The 25672-nt window shown below is 43.4% G+C and overlaps 1 long non-coding RNA gene across 1 annotated transcript in view; it reads right to left on the bottom strand.

The window, feature by feature from the left end:
- The window catches only part of LOC123491968, a 66677-nt gene extending 52933 nt beyond the window's left edge, over positions 1 to 13744 (bottom strand). The window contains exons 1-2 of the long non-coding RNA XR_006661558.1: positions 13675 to 13744; positions 5716 to 5797 (exon numbers count right to left, since the gene is read on the bottom strand). This is a non-coding gene — a long non-coding RNA (uncharacterized LOC123491968). The remainder of the gene's footprint in view (positions 1 to 5715; positions 5798 to 13674) is intronic.
- Positions 13745 to 25672: the final 11928 nt, after the last annotated feature.

Below are 25672 nucleotides of genomic sequence, written 5' to 3' on the forward strand. Positions count from 1 at the left end.
TCTACAGGGACAAGGCCAACAGTCTACTCTACAGGGACAAGGCCAACAGTCTAGTCTACAGGGACAAGGCCAACAGTATAGTCTACAGGGACAAGGCCAACAGTCTACTCTACAGGGACAAGGCCAACAGTCTACTTTTTCAAACAGAAATTTGCATCCCGTAACGGGTCCGCGGTCAAACGACCACCCCTCATCACTGTCAAACGCTCCCTAAAACACTTTAGCGAGGAGGCCTTCCTAATTGACCTGGCCCAGGTATCCTGGATGGATATAGATCTCATTCCGTCAGTAGAGGATGCCTGGTTGTTCCTTAAAAGTAATTTCCTCTCAATCTTAAATAAACATGCCCCATTCAAAAATACAGAACTAAGAACCGATATAGCCCCTGGTTCTCCTCAGACTTGACTGCCCTTGACCAGCACAAAAACATCCTGTGGCGTACAGCATTAGCATCAAATAGCCCCCCGCGATATGCAACTTTTCAGGGAAGTTAGGAACCAATATACACAAGCAGTCAGGAAAGCAAAGGCTAACTTTTTCAAACAGAAATTTGCATCCTGTAGCACTAACTCCAAAAAGTTTTGGGACACTGTAAAGTCCATGGAGAATAAGAGCACTTCCTCCCAGCTGCCCACTGCACTGAGGCTAGGAAACACTATCACCACCGATAAATCTACAATAATCGAGAATTTCAACAAGCATTTTGCTACAGCTGGCCATGCTTTCCATCTGGCTACCACTAACCCGGCCACCAACTCTGCACCCTCTGCTGCAACTTGCCCATGCCCCCCGCTTCTCCTTCACACAAATTCAGACAGTTGATGTTTTGAAAGCGCTGCAAAATCTGGACCCCCTACAAATCAGCTGGGCTAGACAATCTGGACCCTTTCTTCCTAAAACTAGCCACGAAATTGTCGCAACCCCTATTACTAGTCTGTTCAACCTCTCTTTCATAACGTCTGAGATCCCCAGAGATTGGAAAGCTGCCGCGGTCATCCCCCTCTTCAAAGGGGGTGACACTCTAGATCCAAACTGCTACAGACCTATATCCATCCTGCCCTGCCTTTCGAAAGTATTCGAAAGCCAAGTTAACAAACAGATCATCGACCATTTCGAATACCACCGTACCTTCTCCGCTATGCAATCCGGTTTCCGAGCTGGTCACGGGTGCACTTCAGCCACGCTCAAGGTCCTAAACGATATTATAACCGCGATTGATAATAGACAGTACTGTGCAGCCGTCTTCATCGACCTGGCCAAGGCTTTCGACTCTGTCAACCACCGCATTCTTATTGGCAGACTAAATAGCCTTGGTTTCTCAAATGACTGCCTCGCCTGGTTCACCAACTACTTCTCAGATAGAGTTCAGTGTGTCAAATCGGAGGGCCTGTTGTCTGGACCTATGGCAGTCTCTATGGGGGTGCCACAGGGTTCAATTCTTGGGCCGACACTTTTCTCCGTGTATATCAATGATGTCGCTCTTGCTGCTGGTGACTCTCAGATCCACCTCTACGCAGACGACACCATTATGTATACATCTGGCCCTTCATTGGACACTGTGTTAACAAACCTCCAAACGAGCTTCAATGCCATACAACAATCCTTCAGTAGCCTTCAACTGCTCTTAAACACTAGTAAAACTAAATGCATGCTTTTCAATCGAACGCTGCTAGCACCCGCCCACCCGACTAGAATCACCACTCTCGACGGGTCTGACCTAGAGTATGTGGACAACTACAAATATCTAGGTGTCTGGTTAGACTGTAAACTCAACTTCCAGACTCACATAAAGAATCTCCAATCCAAAGTTAAATCTAGAATCAGCTTCCTATTTCGCAACAAAGCCTCCTTCACTCATGCTGCCAAACATGCCCTCGTAAAACTGACTATCCTACCGATCCTTGACTTCGGCGATGTCATTTACAAAATAGCCTCCAACACTCTACTCAGCAAATTGGATGTAGTCTATCACAGTGCCATCCGTTTTGTCTCCAAAGCCCCATACACTACCCACCACTGTGACCTGTACGCTCTTGTTGGCTGGTCCTCACTACATGTTCGTCGTCAAACCCACTGGCTCCAGGCCATCTATAAATCACTGCTAGGCAAATCCCCGCCTTATCTTAGCTCATTGGTCACCATAGCAACACCCACCCGTAGTATGCGCTCCAGCAGGTATATCTCACTGGTCATTCCCAAAGCCAACACCTCCTTTGGCCGCCATTCCTTCCAGTTCTCTGCTGCCAATGACTGGAACGAATAGCAAAAATCTCTGAAGCTGGAGACTCTTATATCCCCCAATAACTTTAAGCATCAGTTGTCAGAGCACCTTACCGATCACTGCACCTGTACACAGCCCATCTGAAATTAGCCCACCCAACTACCTCATCCCTATATTGTTATTTAATTTGCTCTTTTGCACCCCAGTATCTCTATTTGCACATAATCTCTTGCACATCTAGCATTCCAGTGTTAATACTATTGTAATTATTCTGCACTATAGCCTATTTATTGCCTTACCTCCATAACTTGCTACATTTGCACACACTGTATATATATTTTCTGTTGTATTTCTGACTTTATGTTTTTTTTACCCCATATGTAACTCTGTGTTGTTTTTATTGCACTACTTTGCTTTATCTTGGCCAGGTCGCAGTTGTAAATGAGAACCTGTTCTCAACTGGCTTACCTGGTTAAATAAAGGTGAAATAAAATAAAAAATAAAATACTCTACAGGGACAAGGCCAACAGTCTACTCTACAGGGACAAGGCCAACAGTCTAGTCTACAGGGACAAGGCCAACAGTCTACTCTACTAACTCTACAGGGACAAGGCCAACAGTCTAGTCTACAGGGACAAGGCCAACAGTCTAGTCTACAGGGACAAGGCCAACAGTCTACTCTACAGGGACAAGGCCAACAGTCTACTCTACAGGGACAAGGCCAACAGTCTACTCTACAGGGACAAGGCCAACAGTCTACTCTACAGGGACAAGGCCAACAGTCTACTCTACAGGGACAAGGCCAACAGTCTACCCTACAGGGACAAGGCCAACAGTCTACTCTACAGGGACAAGGCCAACAGTCTACTCTACAGGGACAAGGCCAACAGTCTACTCTACAGGGACAAGGCCAACAGTCTAGTCTACAGGGACAAGGCCAACAGTCTACTCTACAGGGCAAAAGTCTAGTCTACAGGGACAAGGCCAACAGTCTACTCTACAGGGACAAGGCCAACAGTCTACTCTACTAACTCTACAGGGACAAGGCCAACAGTCTACTCTACAGGGACAAGGCCAACAGTCTACTCTACAGGGACAAGGCCAACAGTGTACTCTACAGGGACAAGGCCAACAGTCTCCCACAGGGACAAGGCCAACAGTCTACTCTACAGGGACAAGGCCAACAGTCTACTCTACAGGGACAAGGCCAACAGTCTACTCTACAGGGACAAGGCCAACAGTCTACTCTACAGGGACAAGGCCAACAGTCTACTCTACAGGGACAAGGCCAACAGTCTACTCTACAGGGACAAGGCCAACAGTCTACTCTAAAGGGACAAGGCCAACAGTCTAGTCTACTAACTCTAAAGGGACAAGGCTGCATAATTCTGCGTTTTGCTGTTCCCCGGGCGCCGATGAAGTGGAAGTCGATTAAGGCAGCCCCCCGCACCTCTCTGATTCAGAGGGGTTGGGTTAAATGCTGAAGACACATTTCAGTTGAATGCATTCAGTTGATACTGACTAGGTATCCCCCTTTACCTTCCTTTCCCTTCCTTTTACTGTACTGTCTTTAGTCATCTTATTTAGCTATCCTAACTAGAGATACCTGGAGAGTTATTTGACTAGGTATCCCCCTTCCCTTCCTTTCCCTTTTCACGCAGAAAGAAAAAAATAAACGCACAAGAAATATCTTGCTGCATTTTGTAAACACAGATCTAAAATGCTTCTTCCTGTAATTTCTGATCAGCATCAGACTAACTTTGTGCTTCAGTTGCACTTCTCCACTCGGATGAGAATTCACTAACGGGCATTCTGTCAGCAGACAGCGCTCCGACTGATGTCTAGCTACTTTTCTCGGTGTAGCCGAGATGCTAGATTAACTTGAAGCAAAACATTTGGAAATGTAGCTGTTTACATTCTTTCTATAATAGGCCTAAACATTAGAAATATGATGGCCATGCATCGTTTTTGCTAAAAAATAGCGTTGCACTTTGGTTGTCATCTGATGAAAATGAAGCTGTTTTATGCCGAAAGTGTTGCCCTAATGTATTTTTCTGTGAAGGAAAACTATAGTTGCACGTCCCTGATCACTCTGTTGAAGCAAAAAAACACTGTTGACTTTCAATATAAAACGCGACCCCTGTCAAAACTCAGCTGGACTCACCTGCTCCTGCTTTCTCCCGTTGTGTTATTTACAAACAAACACGTGACTGGCTCAACTGTTCTGGGAAACTACATAGCTTCATAATGTAAAATCATGTGACAGGTGAAATGAGAACGCGATCTGATTCATCTCCTAACGTATTGCACAAGTTGACTGCAGGTATATACTTAAAACATTTCTAAAAATATTCAAATGTATTGAAAAAAATAGTTTCAAAAGGTATTGACGGTATTGAAAAACCATCCTGTGTCTATTTCCAAATAACCCAGTATACGGTATACCGCCCAAGCCAGTGGTCTACACTACAGGGACAAGCCAGTGGTCTACACTACAGGGACAAGCCAGTGGTCTACACTACAGGGACAAGCCAGTGGTCTACACTACAGGGACAAGCCAGTGGTCTACACTACAGGGACAAGCCAGTGGTCTACACTACAGGGACAAGCCAGTGGTCTACACTACAGGGACAAGCCAGTGGTCTACACTACAGGGACAAGCCAGTGGTCTACACTACAGGGACAAGCCAGTGGTCTACACTACAGGGACAAGCCAGTGGTCTACACTACAGGGACAAGCCAGTGGTCTACACTACAGGGACAAGCCAGTGGTCTACACTACAGGGACAAGCCAGTGGTCTACACTACAGGGACAAGCCAGTGGTCTACACTACAGGGACAAGCCAGTGGTCTACACTACAGGGACAAGCCAGTGGTCTACACTACAGGGACAAGCCAGTGGTCTACACTACAGGGACAAGCCAGTGGTCTACACTACAGGGACAAGCCAGTGGTCTACACTACAGGGACAAGCCAGTGGTCTACACTACAGGGACAGATAGGCACTAATAACCCATTTAACTGTAAGGTGTCAGACTGTCACACAGATGAATCTCCTGGTGATTAACACAACATAACCACACAACGGAGACCCTCCCCATGAGTCCTCAGATCCTGAGTCCTGCGATTACAGGCCGCTCTAAGCCAACGCTGCTCAAGTGGCCCACCTGAACTGCACATGATGCAATGGGAGATCCAGGCAGACAGAAAGGGCAAATACAGCCGAACCATGGGTATGACTCCTCACGAGGCTTTGGAGCCATTACAGGCAGCTGAGGCAACAGCAACACTTCTCAAGTACCGGAACTGAATTCATCTCCTAATAACATTAGCTGAACCACAGCTGTATGACTTTAGTCTGGCCTGCAGAGCCACATGTAACGGCCCAGACACAACCCCCCACAGTAACCAGCTACTTACAGTGACTGACAATTGGGAGCAAAGTCAACATCGATGGACAGCCATTAGCAAGTAAGCGGTATGACTAAGCCTACCTCTCTTGACGTACTGGGCCTCACAGCTGACAGTTATTTGGTCTTTTCCTAGTCGCTGCCTCTTTCTCCTGAATGACACCTTCTGGAAAAACCAAGAGCAGGCAGAGAGAGAGCATGTATCACTGTGTGAGCTGGGCCTGGGCAGGCAGAGAGAGAGCATGTATCACTGTGTGAGCTGGACCTGGGCAGGCAGAGAGAGAGCATGTATCACTGTGTGAGCTGGACCTGGGCAGGCAGAGAGAGAGCATGTATCACTGTGTGAGCTGGACCTGGGCAGGCAGAGAGAGAGCATGTATCACTGTGTGAGCTGCTGCCTCATGTACATAGACATGAAACACTGGTCACTTTACTAACATTTACATACTGTTTTGCCCATTTCATATGTCCCCTGTAGCTCAGTTGGTAGAGCGTGGCGCTTGCAACGCCAGGGTTGTGGGTTCGTTTCCCACGGGGGGGGCCAGTATGAAAAATGTATGCACTCACTAACTGTAAGTCGCTCTGGATAAGAGCGTCTGCTAAATGACTAAAATGTAATATGTATATATACTGTCTTCTAGTCAAGGCCTATCCAATTTAATTATTGCTGTACATACAGTCTACTGCTCTATCCTACATATTCTTCAGATATATTGGATATTCTATCCACATACTGTCCATAATATCTATACATCACATCACATATACACACACACACATATATATATACATACATATACAGTGCATTCTGCTGTGGGGATGTTTTTCAGCGGCAGGGACTGGGAGACTAGTCAGGATCGAGGGAAAGATGAACCGAGCAAAGTACAGAGAGATCCTTGATGAAAACCTGCTCCAGAGCGCTCAGAAACTCAGACTGGGGCGAAGGTTCACCTTCCAACAGGACAACAACCCTAAGCACACAGCCAAGACAACGCAGGAGTGGCTTCGGGACAAGTCTCTGAATGTCTTTGAGTGGCCCAGCCAGAGCCCGGACTTGAACCCGATCTAATATCTCTGGAGAGACCTGAAAATAGCTGTGCAGCGACGCTCCCCATCCAACCTGACAGAGCTTGAGAGGATCTGTAGAGGAAAAATGGGAGAAACTCCCCAAATACAGGTGTGCCAAGCTTGTAGCGTCATACCCAAGAAGACTTGAGGCTGTAATCGCTGCCAGAGGTGCTTCAACAAGGTACCTTATATAGACAGGTGTGTGGCTTTCCAAATCATGTCCAATCAATCGAATTTATCACAGGTGGACTCCAATCAAGTTGTAGAAAGATCTCAAGGATGATCAATGGAAACAGGATTAACCTGATCTCAATTTGGAGTCTCATAGCAAATACTGAATACGTATGTAAATAAGGTATTCCTTTCTTTCTTTTGGATTTTTTTGCAAAAATTTCTAAAAACCTGTTTTCGCTTTCTCATTATTGGGTATTGTGTGTAGATTGATGAGAAAAATATATATAATTTAATACATTTTAGAATAAAGCTATAACGTAACAAAATGTGGAAAAAGGGAATGCACTGTACATATATATATATTTATGCTCCAGACTCCGACATTGCTCATCCTAGTATTTCTATATTTCTTAATTCCATTCTTTTACTTTTTAGATTGTTGTGTATTGTTAGATATTACTGCACTGTTGGAGCAAGGAACACAAGCCTTTTGCTACACCCGCTATAACATCTGCTAAATGTGCGTATACGACCAATAAAATTTGATTTGATCAACACCAACAGACTATTCTGGTCTCATCCTTAGAGTTCACAATAACAAATTCATAAACACGGTGCTCCAAAATCTGAACTTTGCACGAGGAACAAGCTACTCCACCTTCCATCACTATGTGACTGAGCAGTTGTGAGGGATGGCCCCTTTTCTGTGGCAGCCAGGGGCTGTCCCAAATGGCACCATATTCCCTATATAGTGCATAATCCCTTAGTCAAAAGTAGTGCACTAAATTGAAAATAGGGTGCCATTTGGGGACACAGAGAAAGTCCTTGGTAGTAAATCATGACTGAGCAGAGCAGAGCAGAGCCGGGTAATCTGTCCTGTTGCCTTGAGCCAGCCTGTTTCAGAGGCTCTCTCTCCTCCTGACCCATCAATCCTCCTCCCTGTTTACACATGTCTCCTCCTGTGTAGGGGGGTGGAAATGTACACATATGTTTACCTCATTTTTAATTTATTAGTTGATTATTTGAAGCAGATGTGCAGTGTTAGGGCGTATACAACAAAATGTGCACCCCCTTGGGGTCTCGAGGACCGAGTTTGGGAAACGCTGGCCTATTGGCTATGTCTACGCTGCGTTGTATGCCTCGAGTAAATCTGATCTTAAAAAAACATGTATATTCCGTTAAAACAACTAAAGCCTGTTGTAATCAAAATTATAATCTTCATTGATGCATTTTAAACTGTCCTTTTGTGAGGCACAGCCGGGAACATTTTGTATTTCCCAGTAGATTACAACGGTCGATGGACAGAGAGAGTATGGTCGCCACTGCTCAACGAGAATAGCCTATGCAGCTGCCAACACCTCAAACATGTTGACACATTTTACGCCGACATCAGCCCAGTATTCCTACCACCAGAGCAAGACAGAAACAAAAAAACAACAACAACAACACAACTTCGTCTCCCCTTCTACATTCAAGCAGCCCTTCGGAGCTGATTCTGACCGGGCCAAAGAAATGACAAGAGCGATCGTTATGTTTATAGCCGCGGACATGCAGCCATTCTCTGTGGTTGAGAAGAATAGGGGGTTTCAACACCTCGTGAAAGTGCTCGAGAAACGTTACGAACTTCGCCCTCTCGCACCCATTTCAACAAACAAGTAGTACCCGCTCTGTATAAGCAAGCTAAAGCCGAAGTTGTCAATGAATTGGCCCAATGCACCCCGTGTTGCGCTGACTACTGATGGACGGACCTGCAGGGCTAATGAACAGTGACAGCCCATCACATGACCCCGGAGTGGGAAAGGAGAAGTACCGTGCTACAGACACGCCCCCTTTGAGAGTCACAAGTACGCATATTTTTTTCCTCTTTGTAAGAAAACATTATAGCATAGGCCTATACAATGTCTGAGCCATGTTCACAACATTATAGCATAGGCCTATACAATGTCTGAGCCATGTTCACAACATTATAGCATAGGCCTATACAATGTCTGAGCCATGTTTACAACATTATAGCATAGGCCTATACAATGTCTGAGCCATGTTCACAACATTATAGCATAGGCCTATACAATGTCTGAGCCATGTTCACAGCATTATAGCATAGGCCTATACAATGTCTGAGCCATGTTCACAACATTATAGCATAGGCCTATACAATGTCTGAGACATCTTCACAACATTATAGCATAGGCCTATACAATGTCTGAGCCATGTTCACAACATTATAGCATAGGCCTATACAATGTCTGAGCCATGTTTACAACATTATAGCATAGGCCTATACAATGTCTGAACCATGTTTACAACATTATAGCATAGGCCTATACAATGTCTGAGCCATGTTCACAACATTATAGCATAGGCCTATACAATGTCTGAGCCATGTTTACATATTGATTACACACGCATATTGCTCTTTATTCTAGTGTTGTTGTTGAGTAATCGTGTGTTTTCATTTAAGAAAATACAAAGTGTTGTTATTCCTGATTCTGCTGTCATTAGGCATTATTTACATTTTAGTCATTTAGCAGACGCTCTTATCCAGAGCGACTTACACTTAGTATATGACTCCTGATCATTTAATGAATCAGGAATACCAACACTTATGTATTTTATTAAATAAACTACAAATTACTACATTAACTGTTGGCATTTAACTTTCCTGCTGTACCGAAACCGAACCGTGACCCCAAAACCACAACAGGTACTGAACAATGGGTTGGGTGAACCGTTACACCCATAGTCCTGTGTCACATGACATTTAGCACTTCACTCTCTCTTCTGCATTAGCCTGCTAACAACCTTTCCACCTACTATCACAGATCTGAAACAGAGGAATGAGCTTGGCTAGTATATACAGTAGGCTCTTTGTATTTTGTATAGTCTATGAACGTAGTGCCCTCGTTTGGGTGTAGGGTCTGATCAGAGCCTGAAGGTACGGAGGTGCCGTTCCCCTCAGAGCTCCATAGGCAAGCGCCATGGTCTTGTAGCAGATGTGAGCTTCAACTGGAAGCCAGTGGAGTGTGCGGAGGAGCCGGGGGTGACGTGAGAGAACTTGGGAAGGTCGAACACCAGACGGGCTGCGGCGTTCTGGATAAGTTGTAGACTCTATGTCCCCACCAATATGTCAATATGTAGGCTACTCAAGCTCATCAGATTGGATCTTCAAAGTCTAAGAAGCTATCTTTCTTTCTGATCCTCCTGTATTATGAAGTTCCTAGTTAAATGCTGTGTCATGCATTGTGTCCTCTAGACTACAGTAAGCCGGAAATGTCATCCTCATGCATATCAGCACCACGTGCAGACTAAATAGCCTTGGCAGACTAAATAGCCTTGGTTTCTCAAATGACTGCCTCGCCTGGTTCACCAACTACTTCTCAGATAGAGTTCAGTGTGTCAAATCGGAGGGCCTGTTGTCTGGACCTATGGCAGTCTCTATGGGGGTGCCACAGGGTTCAATTCTTGGGCCGACACTTTTCTCCGTGTATATCAATGATGTCGCTCTTGCTGCTGGTGACTCTCAGATCCACCTCTACGCAGACGACACCATTTTGTATACATCTGGCCCTTCATTGGACACTGTGTTAACAAACCTCCAAACGAGCTTCAATGCCATACAACAATCCTTCAGTAGCCTCCAACTGCTCTTAAACACTAGTAAAATTAAATGCATGCTTTTCAATCGAACGCTGCTGGCACCCGCCCACCCGACTAGAATCACCACTCTCGACGGGTCTGACCTAGAGTATGTGGACAACTACAAATACCTAGGTGTCTGGTTAGACTGTAAACTCAACTTCCAGACTCACATAAAGAATCTCCAATCCAAAGTTAAATCTAGAATCGGCTTCCTATTTGCAACAAAGCCTCCTTCACTCATGCTGCCAAACATGCCCCTCGTAAAACTGACTATCCTACCGATCCTTGACTTCCGGCGATGTCATTTACAAAATAGCCTCCAACACTCTACTCAGCAAATTGGATGTAGTCTATCACAGTGCCATCCGTTTTGTCTCCAAAGCCCCATACACTACCCACCACTGTGACCTGTACGCTCTTGTTGGCTGGTCCTCACTACATGTTCGTCGTCAAACCCACTGGCTCCAGGCCATCTATAAATCACTGCTAGGCAAATCCCCGCCTTATCTTAGCTCATTGCTCACCATAGCAGCACCCACCCGTAGTCTGCGCTCCAGCAGGTATATCTCACTGGTCATTCCCAAAGCCAACACCTCCTTTGGCCGCCATTCCTTCCAGTTCTCTGCTGCCAATGACTGGAACGAATTGCAAAAATCTCTGAAGCTGGAGACTCTTATCTCCCTCAATAACTTTAAGCATCAGTTGTCAGAGCACCTTACCGATCACTGCACCTGTACACAGCCCATCTGAAATTAGCCCACCCAACTACCTCATCCCCATATTGTTATTTATTTTGCTCTTTTGCACCCCAGTATCTCTATTTGCACATCATCTCTTGCACATCTAGCATTCCAGTGTTAATACTATTGTAATTATTCTGCACTATAGCCTATTTATTGCCTTACCTCCATAACTTGCTACATTTGCACACACTGTATATATATTTTCTGTTGTATTTTTGACTATGTTTTTTACCCCATATGTAACTCTGTGTTGTTTTTATTGCACTGCTTTGCTTTATCTTGGCCAGGTCGCAGTTGTAAATGAGAACCTGTTCTCAACTGGCTTACCTGGTTAAATAAAGGTGAAATAAAAATAAATAAAAATAAATAAAACGTGCATAGCTCCTGCTCTGCTGTCCTACGGGCCTAGTGTGTCCAGATCTCCACCTGAGAGGTCTACGTCTTCTTCTTCCCAGTTGGATCCTGTATTAAAACACACACAGGCCTGGTAGTGACGCTAGCGGTTAGCGCTGCTAGTCTCAGCCTCACAGGGCTGCCTGGGCTCAAAGCCGCTAGTCTCGGCCTCACAGGGCTGCCTGGGCTCAAAGCCGCTAGTCTCGGCCTCACAGGGCTGCCTGGGCTCAAAGCCGCTAGTCTCAGCCTCACAGGGCTGCCTGGGCTCAAAGCCGCTAGTCTCAGCCTCACAGGGCTGCCTGGGCTCAAAGCCAATAGTCTCAGCCTCACAGGGCTGCCTGGGCTCAAAGCCGCTAGTCTCAGCCTCACAGGGCTGCCTGGGCTCAAAGCCGCTAGTCTCAGCCTCACAGGGCTGCCTGGGCTCAAAGCCGCTAGTCTCAGCCTCACAGGGCTGCCTGGGCTCAAAGCCGCTAGTCTCAGCCTCACAGGGCTGCCTGGACTCAAAGCCGCTAGTCTCAGCCTCACAGGGCTGCCTGGGCTCAAAGCCGCTAGTCTCGGCCTCACAGGGCTGCCTGGGCTCAAAGCCGCTAGTCTCGGCCTCACAGGGCTGCCTGGGCTCAAAGTCGCTAGTCTCAGCCTCACAGGGCTGCCTGGACTCAAAGCCGCTAGTCTCAGCCTCACAGGGCTGCCTGGGCTCAAAGCCGCTAGTCTCGGCCTCACAGGGCTGCCTGGACTCAAAGCTGCTAGTCTCAGCCTCACAGGGCTGCCTGGGCTCAAAGCTACAGAGCTACCTAAGGGAATTTTACTTTGAACTTGAGCGTCGCATCACACGACTGTCAAACGTGTCCTTTTAAAGCAGAGACGTTAAAGACGGTTGGGTTTAATGTTGCCCGAGTCCAAATGTGTGAGGGAGGATGACACAGATATATTCAGTTTGATGAGCTGAGCTCTCCGGGGGTCCTTGATGTTATTGATTTGAAATTCATATCAAAGTGGGAGTTTGATTTGAATCTCTTCAGGAGCAACTCAAGGGGGAGATATTAATATTTCACCATGTTAGCTACTGTGAGATGAGATGAACAAAGTATTCGGTGTGTAGACATGATAGTTAGTTGTCCTCCCAAGACTTACATATTTCCATTCTTGAAATGCATTGGAAGCCAATTCAGTCAAATAATGCATTCCAAGACTAACGGACTTTGTAAACTGTTGTCAGTGTGGGGGAGAAAAAAGCATCTACACATTATATTAATCCTATCCAATGATTGAGAATTAGGGTAAGAACTGGGGTCAAGTCTACAGTGACATGGTAGCCTAATAATCCTAGCTCCTTTTGGTTTCTGAAGCCTAGTATTGATTGAAACAACTAGGCTACGTTAGGAAGGAAGTGTCATGCAGACACGGAATCCGTCTGCACAGCGTCAACCAGGCAACCAAAAGAACATACCAGTTGTTGTTCTTGACTAGAAAACGAGTTGAGTTTACACTTCGGAGTGACAGGTTAGATGTGTCACTATTATAGACTGTGGCGATCCTAACAAAACTGGTTTAAAACGTTGTGCATATGTTAAACGATGAATACCGACATTATTCTGGAAATACACGTCGCTAAAAGCATTCTCTTCCGCATTGTTACCGGTCATACAGAACACAAAACAGATGCGCGAACAGACACAATGTTGCAAATATCGACCGTGAAACTACACAATCTAATGAGTAACTGCGTTCTACGTTATCTTGTCCAAACTATTGGTCCAATATGTCGGTGTAAGGTACCAAGTTAGCTGTGTGGTGGAGAAACTGTCGACCCCCCCCTTTCGGAGCGGCGAGCCCACGCCCTCGACTTCAACTTCAACCCAGAGCTACAGCAAAACCATCATCACCTCAACGAGGAAGAGGAAAGCTTTCTGCTATTTCTTCTGCATTCTTTATGTCGACAAAACAACACGCCATTGTAAGCTACATTTCTATAATAACCCATGTTCAAGTATAAAAAAATATGAAATAGCATCCATGTATTTCTTACCTCGGGCTTTCTAGGAATCAAGAGAGTTTCAAATCCCACCAAAGTGAAACTTATTTTTCCCAAATCTGGAAGTGGCAGGCAGTGACGTCAGAGTTGGACATTCCAACCACCAGAAAGTCCTTTAGAGATGTTTGCCCATGTAAGGCAGTGTGATGTATTTACAAACGATCTTCCTCGTCTTATCGTCATGGGTTTGTTTTCTTGTGCAAACATTGTAAAAACACACAAATTAATCATCATGTAGGGTGAATTAAACAGCTACATCGTTCTCTGAGTGCATGGATGTAGAGGTATAGACCTTGGTGCATATGAAAATAACACATGTCCCCTTCTTCAGATATAGGATAGATATGTTACATTATTGTTATTGTAAACTAAATCATTACTTCAATAAAAAGGAGATCTTGACAATTTTCTCAACATTACCTTGGTAATATAGCTATACAAACAACATTATCTTGGTAATATAGGGTTAGGGTAATCTAGCTATACAAACAACATTATCTTGGTAATATAGGGTTAGGGTAATCTAGCTATACAAACAACATTATCTTGGTAATATAGGGTTAGGGTAATCTAGCTATACAAACACCATAGAGAGAAGACAGGAGATGATAGGCTTAGCTTTAAACAAATAATGATTATCTTGTTTCATTATTTCAATGAATAGATCAAAACAGACTATAAACATTTCAAATGCAGCCTGAGTGTTTTTTTCATTCCTTACACTTTTTTTTTTAACTTAAGTTTAAACTCATTCACCTCTGACCTTTTGTGAGTGCAGCCTAAACTCCCATGTGAGACACGGGCTGGCTTCCGCTTCACCACATACGTTTGACATGCAAATCAGTCAGACTGAATCTCTCCCTCTGTTACTCTAGCTGAGAGTCAGACTGCGTCCCATAGGGCTCTGGTCTAAAGTAGTGCACTATATAGGGAATAGGGTGCCATTCTCTGGTCTAAAGTAGTGCACTATATAGGGAATAGGGTGCCATTTGGGACGCAGTCTAAGTGCATTATAACACTACTGTCGTACTGCTACTTAGAATGCATGCACAAATCAAAGGTCTTAGTACAGTTATCAGAATTTGCATTAAATCCAGGACATGCAAACCATGTGATTTGCATGTCAAACGTATGTGGTGAAGCGGAAGCCAGCCTGTGTCTCACATGGGAGTTTAGGCTGCACTCACAAAAGGTCAGAGGTGAATGAGTTTAAACTTAAGTTTTAAAAAAAAAGTGTAAGGAATGAAAAAAACACTCAGGCTGCATTTGAAATGTTTATAGTCTGTTTTGATCTATTCATTGAAATAATGAAACAAGATAATCATTATTTGTTTAAAGCTAAGCCTATCATCTCCTGTCTTCTCTCTATGGTGTTTGTATAGCTAGATTACCCTAACCCTATATTACCAAGATAATGTTGTTTGTATAGCTAGATTACCCTAACCCTATATTACCAAGATAATGTTGTTTGTATAGCTAGATTACCCTAACCCTATATTACCAAGATAATGTTGTTTGTATAGCTAGATTACCCTAACCCTATATTACCAAGATAATGTTGTTTGTATAGCTAGATTACCCTAACCCTATATTACCAAGATAATGTTGTTTGTATAGCTAGATTACCCCTAACCCTATATTACCAAGATAATGTTGTTTGTATAGCTAGATTACCCCTAACCCTATATTACCAAGATAATGTTGTTTGTATAGCTAGATTACCCTAACCCTATATTACCAAGATAATGTTGTTTGTATAGCTAGATTACCCTAACCCTATATTACCAAGATAATGTTGTTTGTATAGCTAGATTACCCTAACCCTATATTACCAAGATAATGTTGTTTGTATAGCTAGATTACCCTAACCCTATATTACCAAGATAATGTTGTTTGTATAGCTAGATTACCCTAACCCTATATTACCAAGATAATGTTGTTTGTATAGCTAGATTACCCTAACCCTATATTACCAAGATAATGTTGTTTGTATAGCTAGATTACCCTAACCCTATATTACCAAGATAATGTTGTTTGTATAGCTAGATTACCCTAACCCTATATTACCAAGATAATGTTGTTTGTATAGCTAGATTACCCTAACCCTATATTACCAAGGTAATGTTGAGAAAATTGTCAAAATCTCCTTTTCATTGAAGTAATGATTTAGTTTACAATTACAATAATGTGACATATCTATCCTATATCTGAAGAAGGGGACATGTGTTATTTTCGTATGCACAGTGGACTTGGGTCAACAAGTACAATGGATTTAAAAGCTGTTGTTTTATGACAGATTCTCAAACAACGACACACAGATGTAAAAAAAAAAAAAAATGTTTAAATAAAAAGTTAAATAAAAAGTGAATTGATACAATTAAGTACACCAAAAAATACACCAACAACTACATACAACTGTCTGTAGAAATATAACAGAATGTCAAGCCAAACTCTACCCCTCTAAGGATGCTGTGTATATCAAAATTACAAGCACAATAACTAAAGTAACTTTGAGATGGTATAGATCTGTGCGAGTAGCCTTATGGGTGAAGGTTAAAACAGCATATTTTTCTCCTAGCGTTGTCTGTAGTGCAGGAGGAGAGAGACTTCAGAGGGTTTTTCTACAACTGATTATCTTGTGCTGCCTGGGAGCAGTTCGTAAACTACTTTTCACACCGTGCATGAATAAGCCATAAGAACATCAGTTGAAGATCAAGCGTGCAGATAAACCCAGAAGATTGAAGCCTATTTTGTAGTTTGTTTCCCTGCCCTGGGATCCCCTTACGGTGTAGACAGGTTCCAGGACAACCTCACTGGAAAGGTAATCTCATTTGTAATGTGTGACAGCTTATTTGCAAGTCTGCTTTGCTGGCAATGAATGTGCCTGCTAGTCCTAGTACTCCCTCTGTCAGAGCTGAGTTCAAACAGACACACTGGAACAAATCAGAAAACAATTACCATCCTCTATGAAACCCATGCATTAAAATAACCCCCTACTCCATACATCAATCAATTGGTAGTTATGTTGTTCGGGCTGAAAGTCAATGAACAAGTCTCTGTGATTTAGACATGGGATGGTGGGGGGGGGGATAAGGGACAAGGGACTACTGGTATGGACGTCTAGGGGATTACTGGTATGGACGTCTAGGGGACTACTGGTATGGACGTCTAGGGGACTGTATGGTAAACACTTATGTCCAATTGATCAGGATCCATTGCTTTGTGGTCCTCTGTAGCTCAATTGGTAGAGCACGGTGCTTGTAACGCCAGGGTAGTGGGTTCGATCCCCGGGACCACCCATACATAAAAATGTATGCACACATGACTGTAAGTCGCTTTGGATAAAAGCGTCTGCTAAATGGCATATTATTATTATTATTATTATGTACTGTAAAGGACTGTCATCACATGAAGCTGAAACAAACACAGAGAGAGAGACTGAGGCAGGTGGCATTGTTACAGTCGGATAGGAAAGACAGCAAGAAACCCAAACCCTGATCTGTTTCAAAATAAAACATTTTCTTTAAAAATAATGAAAACAAACAAAATACCTTAACTATTAAAGTCAGCTCGCATTACAAAATACCTTAACTATTAAAGTCGGCTCGCCTTACAACTGTTTGTGTGACACTTCCAGCATCGTCGTAAGGTGGACACTTCCAGCATCGTCGTAAGGTGGACACTTCCAGCATCGTCGTAAGGTGGACACTTCCAGCATCGTCGTAAGGTGGACACTTCCAGCATCGGATATCCTGCTGTAGTTCATATCGCTATGGTGACGTTGTCTTCTCCCCCCTGCTGCACCACTTCCTCTGAAATATCTGTTACAACAAAACCTCATGCACCCTACAACAAAACCTCATACACCCTACCAGACAGAGACACCTTCATACACCCTACAACAAAACCTCATACACCCTACCAGACAGAGACACCTTCATACACCCTACAACAAAACCTCATACACCCTACCAGACAGAGACACCTTCATACACCCTACCAGACAGAGACACCTTCATACACCCTACAACAAAACCTCATACACCCTACCAGACAGAGACACCTTCATACACCCTACAACAAAACCTCATACACCCTACCAGACAGAGACACCTTCATACACCCTACAACAAAACCTCATACACCCTACCAGACAGAGACACCTTCATACACCCAACAACAAAACCTCATACACCCTACCAGACAGAGACACCTTCATACACCCTACAACAAAACCTCATACACCCTACCAATCAATCAATCAATCAATTTTATTTTATATAGCCCTTCTTACATCAGCTAATATCTCGAAGTGCTGTACAGAAACCCAGCCTAAAACCCCAAACAGCTAATAATGCAGGTGTAGAAGCACGGTGGCTAGGAAAAACTCCCTAGAAAGGCAAAACCTAGGAAGAAACCTAGAGAGGAACCAGGCTATGAGGGGTGGCCAGTCCTCTTCTGGCTGTGCCGGGTGGAGATTATAACAGAACCATGCCAAGATGTTCAAAAATGTTCATAAGTGACAAGCATGGTCAAATAATAATCAGGAATAAATCTCAGTTGGCTTTTCATAGCCGATCATTAGAGTTTAAAACAGCAGGTCTGGGACAGGTAGGGGTCTCCATAACCGCAGGCAGAACAGTTTAAACTGGAATAGCAGCAAGGCCAGGCGGACTGGGGACAGCAAGGAGTCACCACGGCCGGTAGTCCCGACGTATGGTCCTAGGGCTCAGGTCTCTCAGTTGGCTTTTCATACCAGACAGAGACACCTTCATACACCCTACAACAAAACCTCATACACCCTACCAGACAGAGACACCTTCATACACCCTACCAGACAGAGACACCTTCATACACCCTACCAGACAGAGACACCTTCATACACCCTACCAGACAGAGACACCTTCATACACCCTACCAGACAGAGACACCTTCATACACCCTACAACAAAACCTCATACACCCCTACCAGACAGAGACACCTTCATACATCCTACAACAAAACCTCATACACCCCTACCAGACAGACACCTTCATACACCCTACAACAAAACCTCATACACCCTACCAGACAGAGACACCTTCATACACCCTACAACAAAACCTCATACACCCTACCAGACAGAGACACCTTCATACACCCCTACCAGACAGAGACACCTCCATACACCCCTACCAGACAGAGACACCTTCATACACCCCTACCAGACAGAGACACCTCCATACACCCCTACCAGACAGAGACACCTTCATACACCCCCTTTAAAGATGATACAGACAGGAAGTTGTGTAGCCAATCAGAAGTAATTGTACATTAATCAAGTTAACTCATTCCTGGAGCAAATGAAGCGGTCCAAGAGTGAAATAATGATGTAGGGTCTGTCTCCTGTAAAGTCTTCAGTAGGGTTTTCAGTAGGGTCTTCCATGGGGTCTCCTGTAAAGTCTTCAGTAGGGTCTTCCATGGGGTCTTCTGTAATGTCTTCTGGAGGATCTTCTGTAGGGTCTTTCTCATGTAGGATAATCTGTAGGGTTTTTCTCATGTAGGATAATCTGTAGGGTCTTTCTCATGTAGGATAATCTGTAGGGTTTTTCTCATGTAGGATAATCTGTAGGGTCTTTCTCATGTAGGATAATCTGTAGGGTCTTTCTCATGTAGGATAATCTGTAGGGTCTTTCTCATGTAGGATAATCTGTAGGGTCTTTCTCATGTAGGATAATCTGTAGGGTTTTTCTCATGTAGGATAATCTGTAGGGTCTTTCTCATGTAGGATAATCTGTAGGGTCTTTCTCATGTAGGATAATCTGTAGGGTCTTTCTCATGTAGGATAATCTGTAGGGTCTTTCTCATGTAGGATAATCTGTAGGGTCGTCTGTAAGGTCTTCTGTACAGTCTTTCTCATGTAGGCCAGATCCTCCAACTTCATATCCACAGCGTTCTGTATCTGGAACATAAATGTTCAGGAGTTTGTAAATGATTCATAACTACATGAATTGTCATCAACCCGTAGTCAACCTACATTCAGTAAAACAACCAGGATGAAAAAATGGAAATTGTGAATGTGTGTACTGAGAAGCAGTCAACCAACTTAATTCAGAAACAGGTTATCGAGGCTGTTCTTCCCTCTCTCTTCATTCACTACAGACTCAATAGAGCCAATAGAGTGTCAGTAAAAGGAGATCCAGTCTACGTCCCAAATCGCACCCTATCCCATATACAGTGCACTATATAGGGACTGTGCATCGTCACTGATAATGAATAATGTGGCTGTTGAGCAAAATTGAGGAGACTAAATGACTTGGTGTTACCTTGGATTGTAAACTGCCACGGTCAAAACGTATTGATTAAACGGTTGTGAAGATGGGGAGAGGTCTGTCTGTGATAAAGTGTGGTCCTCTGTAGCTCAGCTGGTAGAGCACGGCGCTTGTAACGCCAAGGTAGTGGGTTCGATCCCCGGGACCACCCATACACAAAAAAATGTATGCACGCATGACTGTAAGTCGCTTTGGATAAAAGCGTCTGCTAAATGGCATATTATTATTATATAAAGAGATGCTCTGCTTTTTTGACACCACACTCCATAAAGCAAGTCCTGCAGGCTCTAGTTTTGTCTTATCTTGATTATTGTCCAATCGTGTGGTCGAGTGCTGCAATGAAAGACCTAGTTAAGCTGCAGCTGGCCCAGAACAGAGATTCTGTTAACATTGTAATCAGAGGGCTGATATAAATACTATGCATGCCAGTCTCTCTTGGCTAAGAGTTGAGGAGAGACTGACTGCATCACTTCTTCTTTTTATAAGAAACATTTGTGTTGGAAATTCCAAATTGTTTGCATAGTCAATTTACACACAGCACTGACACACACTCTTACCCCACCAGACATGCCATCAGGGGTCTTTTCACAGTCCCCAAATCCAGAACAAATTCAGGAAAACGTACAGTATTGTATAGAGCCATGATTGCATGGAGCTCCCTTCCATCGAAGATTGCTCAAATGAACAGCAAACCTGGTTAAAGAAGAAACAGAAGAAGCAGCGCCTCTCCCCTATTTGACCTAGATATTTGTGTGTATGTATTGATATGTAGGCTACGTGTGATGTTTTAAATTGGTGTAGTTCTGTCCTTGAGCTGTTCTTATCTATTAATGTTCTGTATTATTTAATGTTTCATGTTTTGTGTGGAACCCCAGGAAGAGTAGCTGATGCTTTCGCAAACAGCTAATGGGGATCGTAATGAAATGGTCCTCTGTAGCTCAGCTGGTAGAGCACTACTGGTATGGACGTCTAGGGGACTACTGGTATGGACGTCTAGGGGACTACTGGTATGGACGTCTAGGGGACTACTGGTATGGACGTCTAGGGGACTACTGGTATGGACGTCTAGGGGACTGTATGGTAAACACTTATGTCCAATTGATCAGGATCCATTGCTTTGTGGTCCTCTGTAGCTCAATTGGTAGAGCACGGCGCTTGTAACGCCAAGGTAGTAGGTTCGATCCCCGGGACCACCCATACACAAAAATGTATGCACGCATGACTGTAAGTCGCTTTTGGATAAAAGCGTCTGCTAAACGGCTTATTATTATTATAAATACCAAAATACCAAATACAGTGACATTTGGGACGCATACAAAGTCTGACTCCGAGAGAGAGAGTGGATCAGCACAACAAAAGCTAGAAGACACGCAGACACGCGACAAAAGCATTACCCCGAAGGCACTAATCAAACAACTCCACATCTAGATGTAGACCTCAGATAACGCTAATGAATTCTAATTTTAATGTTTCACTATGTAAAAATTCATTAATATGGCAGACGGAGCCAATCCACGCCTGAAGCTATAGATGGTTTTATAGAATCCAGAGACTGGGATCAGCAGATCAGCACTAATGCTTCATGGAGAAACTTTTGAAGTGTTTTTCTATTTGTGCACATGGATCTTGAATCTATTCTCTACCTAGTTTTGGGCTTTTGTATGGTAAAATTAATTTTAGTTAGGGTTGATCATTTAGATATTGGCTTTTGTTTGTCTGTAAAATAAACGTTTCTTATTTTCCAATTACCTACCTAATACAAAACATTATGTGAAGTTTGCTTTTATGTGCTTTTAGGATTCAGGTTAAGGATTTGGGTTAAATATGTCCCAATTCATATTAAAATTATGTGAGACTGAAAGGAGCTCATGATGTGTTTAGGAAGGTTTTGGTTTGGGAGAGATCAGAAGGCTGATGAGAGGGAAAAGCAGCAACACAACCGCACAGATCGCTTTTTACAAACGGCCAAACACCTGGTTTAAAGGTCCCGCACAGTCAGCGAAATGTCCTTTCGTAGGATAGCCAGAGGCAAAGTCATTCATATTAATGAGTTATGTTGGGTGATTGGTTGAGCCTTCTTGGGTGTTTGATGTCACACAGATGCGCTCTTACCTTTCCACAAACTGTCTGTTGCTTAATATAAGCAAGTTGACCCAAATATTTCACAGAATAGGAAATCCATGATTAGTTGACTAGCAGTGGCTACTGCCCAGTGGTATAAAGTACTTAAGCATAAATACTTTAAAGTACTACTTACTATTTTACTATTTATATTTTTGACTACTTTTATCTTTTACTTCACTACATTCCTAAAGAAAATTATGTTATTTTTACTCCATACATTTTCCCTGACACTCAAAGTACTCGTTACATTTTGAATGCTTAGCAGGACGGGAAAATGGTCCAATTCACGCACTTATCAAGAGAACATCCCTGGTCTACCCTACTGCCTCTGATTTGGCGGACTCATTAAACACAAATGCTTAATTTGTAAATTATGTCTGAGTGTTGGAGTGTGCCCCTGGCTATCCGTAAATAAAAAAAATAAAAAAATGGTGCTGTCTGTTTTGCTTTATTAAAGGAATTTGAAATGATTTATACTTTTGATACTTAAGTATATTTAAAATCAAATACTTTTAGACTTTTACTCAAGTAGTATTTTACTGGGTGACTGTCACTTGGGTCATTTTCTATTAAGGTATCTTTACTTTTACTCAAGTATGGCAATTGGGTCCTTTTTCCACCACTGCCACTGCCTGGCCAGTGAGCTAGCTAGCTACATTTCAGTAATTTAGCTATCCTCCCCTAAATGCAGTGGTCAGTGGATAAACTAACTATGAGCTGAACATACTGCATTTGTCTGAAAACAAACTAGTAGCCAGTTGTTGCTGCCCATGGTATTATCATGTCTAACCCTCCTGAAGACTATGCGACGTGTGTAGTATGCGCAGTCTAGCTAACGTTAGCACGCTAGCTAGCATTGCTAGCTGAACTGTTTTATAAGAAAATGGCTGAGGTGACTCAAACCCTATAGCTAGCTAATAAGCTCTTCTCAGTGACAATGTTATGAGGGGGGTGCTGTAATATTAGATACAGTGTGGAGAACAAGTATTTGATACACTGCCGATTTTGCAGGTTTTCCTACTTACAAAGCATGTAGAGGTCTGTAATTTTTATCGTAGGTACACTTCAACTGTGAGAGATGGAATCTAAAATACAAATCCAGAAAATCACATTGTATGATTTTTAAGTAATTAATTTGCATTTTATTGCATGACATAAGTATTTGATACATCAGAAAAGCAGAACTTAATATTTGGTACAGAAACTTTTGTTTGCAATTACAGAGATCATACGTTACCTGTAGGTCTTGACCAGGTTTGCACACACTGCAGCAGGGATTTTGGCACACTCCTCCATACAGACCTTCTCCAGATCCTTCAGGTTTCGGGGCTGTCGCTGGGCAATACAGACTTTCAGCTCCCTCCAAAGATTTTCTATTGGATTCAGGTCTGGAGACTGGCTAGGCCACTCCAGGACCTTGAGATGCTTCTTACGGAGCCAGTACTTAGTTGCCCTGGCTTTGTGTTTCGGGTCGTTGTCATGCTGGAAGACCCAGCCACGACCCATCTTCAATGCTCTTACTGAGGGAAGGAGGTTGTTGGCCAAGATCTCGCGATACATGGCCCCATCCATCCTCCCCTCAATACGGTGCAGTCGTCCTGTCCCCTTTGCAGAAAAGCATCCCCAAAGAATGATGTTTCCACCTCCATGCTTCACGGTTGGGATGGTGTTCTTGGGGTTGTACTCATCCTTCTTCTTCCTCCAAACACGACGAGTGGAGTTTAGACCAAAAAGCTCTATTTTGTCTCATCAGACCACATGACCTTCTCCCATTCCTCCTCTGGATCATCCAGATGGTCATTGGCAAACTTCAGATGGGCCTGGACATGCGCTGGCTTGAGCAGGGGGACCTTGCGTGCGCTGCAGGATTTTAATCCATGACGGCGTAGTGTGTTACTAATGGTTTTCTTTGAGACTGTTGTTCCAGCTCTCTTCAGGTCATTGACCAGGTCCTGCCGTGTAGTTCTGGGCTGATCCCTCACCTTCCTCATGATCATTGATGCCCCACAAGGAGAGATCTTGCATGGAGCCCCAGACCGAGGGTGATTGACCGTCATCTTGAACTTCTTCCATTTTCTAATAATTGCGCCAACAGTTGTTGCCTTCTCACCAAGCTGCTTGCCTATTGTCCTGTAGCCCATCCCAGCCTTGTGCAGGTCTACAATTTTATCCCTGATGTCCTTACACAGCTCTCTGGTCTTGGCCATTGTCGAGAGGTTGGAGTCTGTTTGATTGAGTGTGTGGACAGGTGTCTTTTATACAGATAACGAGTTCAAACAGGTGCAGTTAATACAGGTAATGAGTGGAGAACAGGAGGGCTTCTTAAAGAAAAACTAACAGGTCTGTGAGAGCCAGAATTCTTACTGGTTGGTAGGTGATCAAATACTTATGTCATGCAATAAAATGCAAATCAATTTCTTTAAAATCATACAATGTGATTTTCTGGATTTTTGTTTTAGATTGCGTCTCTCACAGTTGAAGTGTACCTATGATAAAAATTACAGACCTCTACATGCTTTGTAAGTAGGAAAACCTGCAAAATCGGCAGTGTATCAAATACTTGTTCTCCCCACTGTATGTCGTTTTAATTTTAAGTCAACTGTCATCGAAATTGGTGGTTACTACCGCTTTTAGGGGGTTGTCACTAGTTACCACGGCCACAGAGTCAAGTTTTAGATCCGAGGGGAGAGAAATTGTCCGCCATTGTTTTGCGTTTCGGTAAGGGCTCGGAGTGATGTCACGCCCCCCCAGCAAGGCTCAACCAATCACCCGACGGATAATAATGACTTTGCCTCGGCTATCTTACGAAAGGAAATGTCGCGCACAGTCATCCTATTTCCCAAGTAAAAATAGCCTTTGAATGACCAAAACATCATCCATAATATTTTTACACTATTACAATGCTCAGAATTGAAGACGTTTTACATTTTCGCTCATCTCTATCAATTAACTATATCATATTTTTTTGCTCTTGAAGCGCTTTGAGATTCTATGAAAAGCTCTATAAAAATGTAATAAATTATTATTATCAGTGGGCGGGGAGCTTATATTAATGAGATCGCCTTGACTGACAGCTCATTGAAACGCCCTTGTGGTCGTTGCCAGGTGACAAGGTAAACAATGGGCCACATGTCATTCAGAGCCTAAATATTATGCCTCAACTCATCTTCTCTGCAAAATGCTTTATTTTATTTACTGTTATGATGCTATCAATTCGTTGCTGTAGTGATCTACTCATTCTACAATGTGTTTTCTGGTGTTTTTGAGGTAGTCAATCTGAAATACGCAATATTTGGTTGTGCGCTTTTCTTTGTGAACCTTTTTCAATGTTTGTATTTTGATACTTTGTGGGCCTGAAATGCTCAGTTGATGCAGATTTGGAAATGACTAACTAAATTATGACTTAGATTATGTTGTGTCTGTCTGCACAGGCTTCACAGCATATCCCCCCCTTCTTTACCTGCTGCTGTGGTTGACTGTGAAGCCTGTGCAGACATCATGATTAGCCCTAACGACACAGGCTACATCAACTGTAAGACAACAACCCACACAATGG

Source organism: Coregonus clupeaformis, chromosome 11, assembly GCF_020615455.1.
Source record: "Coregonus clupeaformis isolate EN_2021a chromosome 11, ASM2061545v1, whole genome shotgun sequence".
Lineage (NCBI taxonomy): Eukaryota > Metazoa > Chordata > Actinopteri > Salmoniformes > Salmonidae > Coregonus > Coregonus clupeaformis.